Raw genomic sequence first — 2,856 nt, forward strand, 5'->3', positions numbered from 1 at the left:
CTTGAAGAATGGGCAAAAATCCCAGTGGCTAGATGTGCCAAGCTTGCAGAGACATACCCCAAGAGACTTGCAGCTGTAATTGCTGCCAAAGGTGGCTCTACAAAGTATTGACTTTGGGGGGGTGAATAGTTATGCACGCTCAAGTTCTGTTTTTTTGTCTTATTTCTTGTTTGTTTCACAATATTTTGCATCTTCAAAGTGGTAGGCATGTTGTGTAAATCAAATTATATAAACCCCCCAAAAATAAATTCATTCCAGGTTGTAAGGCAACAAAATAGGAAAAATGCCAAGGAGGGTGAATACTATCACAAGCCACTGTATTTAAGGACAACTCCTACCTTGTGCTAGGGACTCAGCTTGATGCAGAGAGGAGCAGGATGCAGACCTGGGCTTATGAAAAGCCAGGCTGAATTGGATGTGTAGTCTGGTGGAGGAGTTATAGTCTATACAAATCTGATAAGCATGAGAGAAAAAGACCTGTCTAATATAAGCTGACAGCTGCAGAGTACAGTCAGGATATCAGGACAATGTAACATTTTCAAGGACAGACAGACACCCCTGTAAAGTCAAACAGGCTCAGATGAGAGGAATGGATGTTGTTTGATAGGAATGTATGCCAATGTACACAGGGGTTTGGAGTTAGAGATGTATAGAGAGAGGAAGAGGTTTTACAGTGCCCTTACTTTAATATATAGGTCGTCCGACAATGGGCTCTGTCCTATTAATCTGTAGCGATAATAATTCCCTAAAACCTGCCTGGGACCATCACTATTCACTACTGGTTAGCTGCTATTCCACTGAGCTTAGAATGAGCTGCTCTGTATTGTGCAATACTGACAGATGACTGATTTACAGACAGCATATACAGAGGGAGAGTGGGAGGGAAGTAGAAAGGGAGTGAAAGAGGGAGGAAAAGAGACAAAAATGAAGAGGGATCCTGCGTCACAGCGCTACACTGTAGGGAAGGTGGGAGGAGATGTGACGCACTCTGACTTCAAGCCACTGCTTTCCGTGACGCACACAAACACGGGGGTGATCTATGGGGAGACTCAGTGGCACGGATATAGTAGCATTGATTTACTTTGCCTGTAAGGACTCACTGAACCGCTTTGCCCCTCCCACACACATCCTTATGACCTGACAAATAGCTGAGAAACCAAGCAACTCAGTCTCATGCTCTCAGAGAAGATATTTATTGGTGAGGGAGACAGAGATTCAGCAGATAGAGATGTATATACATATATCAGAGAGGAAGAGGCGAAGCGAGAGGGATAACTGGGTCAAAAATCTGTCTTCTCCAGCAGGTGGTGCTATTTTGTTTTTCACTCACCAAGCAAAGAGTTTTTGTATGGAGGTCAATGAGTGTGTTGAATTTGGTTAACAAAAAAATGTATGGCTTATTTTCTACCTGAGGTTTACTTGATCTAATCGAAGTTTCGTAATGCTTAGGTTGTTACGAGAGTACTGATATAAGTAGGATACGTGAAATCCCGTCAACTTTGAGATAAAAACACTTTATATCAGTCGTCTCGAGATGGCTATGCATATTCATGACATGAGGCTAGCAGCATAGCATCTCTCGCCATTGAATACAGGCGGTTGACGTCAACAACCCTCATCAAATATTCTAAAAAGTATTAAAGTAACGAGATGTATCCACCAATCCAAAGAGAGGAATAGACGGACTGCCGTCGTTCCACTTTGTGGACAAATCCCATTGTTAGGGTGGAGACATACAGTCAAAGGTTTGGACACACCTACTCATTCAAAGGTTATTCTTGAATTTTTACATTTTCTACATTGTAGAATAATATTGAAGACCACAAAACTATGAAATAACACATCTTTCTTTTATTTATTTAACTAGGCATGTCAGTTAAGAACAAATTCTTATTTACAATGACGGCCTACCCCAGCCAAACCCTAAGCCAGACGACGCTGGGCCAATTGTGCGCCGCCCTATGAGACTTCCAATCACGTCTGGTTGTGATGCAGCCATTGAATAGGTGTATCCGAACTTTTGACTGTTACTGTAGTTCTCATCATTATATCCAAATCTCTGTTATATAGATTAAGAGACAGAATGTGGGAATTTAGGGATGGTTCAACGGTTTACAAGATCTTCAGAATATCAGGGTTCAGGATATCAGACCTCCCAATGAATGTTTTAAAAACTCCTCAATAAAAAGATTATTCTGGACTCCTGTATTGACAGTGTTCTTTGTTTCCTGCACTCCCCAATGTCAAGAGAAACATTCAAAAAAGAGAACTTGCACAAACAAAATATCATTATTTCTATCCTGGCTCTCAGATGAACTTTCCTACAACATTAGAATTACAACATAGTGTGAGAAACAGGAGGGCAGTGACCTATACTGACTGGGTCAAAACACTACACACACGGATAACCACATAAAAACCCTGTTTTGATTCCAGGTTGTTTCTATGTTGTTACAGCATTTTTAATCAGCATTCCATGACTATGACACATGGTGGTGTGTAGACATTTATTCAAGGCTTCGAGTCAAAGCCCCTTGAGATACATAGCTATTCACTTACAGACACTAGCTGTGAGCGCATTTCATTTGTGCAATTTTGAACATTACATGTACATCACTGAGATGGTAGCTACTGATAATAGTGCAATAATAATGCTACACACAGAGACAGCATCAGAACAGACTGATTGGACATCCACATTGAGCAGACCCTTAATTAGAATGTCGAAAACAAAAAGAGATTATTGCTCTCTGATTGAGAACACTTTGAGAACAGTCCTATTTGTCCCTATTGAACACACCCCAGCACTTTGAGAACAGTCCTATTTGTCCCTATTGAACGCACCCCAGCACTTTG

This window comes from Salvelinus sp. IW2-2015, unplaced genomic scaffold (genome assembly GCF_002910315.2).
Source record: "Salvelinus sp. IW2-2015 unplaced genomic scaffold, ASM291031v2 Un_scaffold2052, whole genome shotgun sequence".
Lineage (NCBI taxonomy): Eukaryota > Metazoa > Chordata > Actinopteri > Salmoniformes > Salmonidae > Salvelinus > Salvelinus sp. IW2-2015.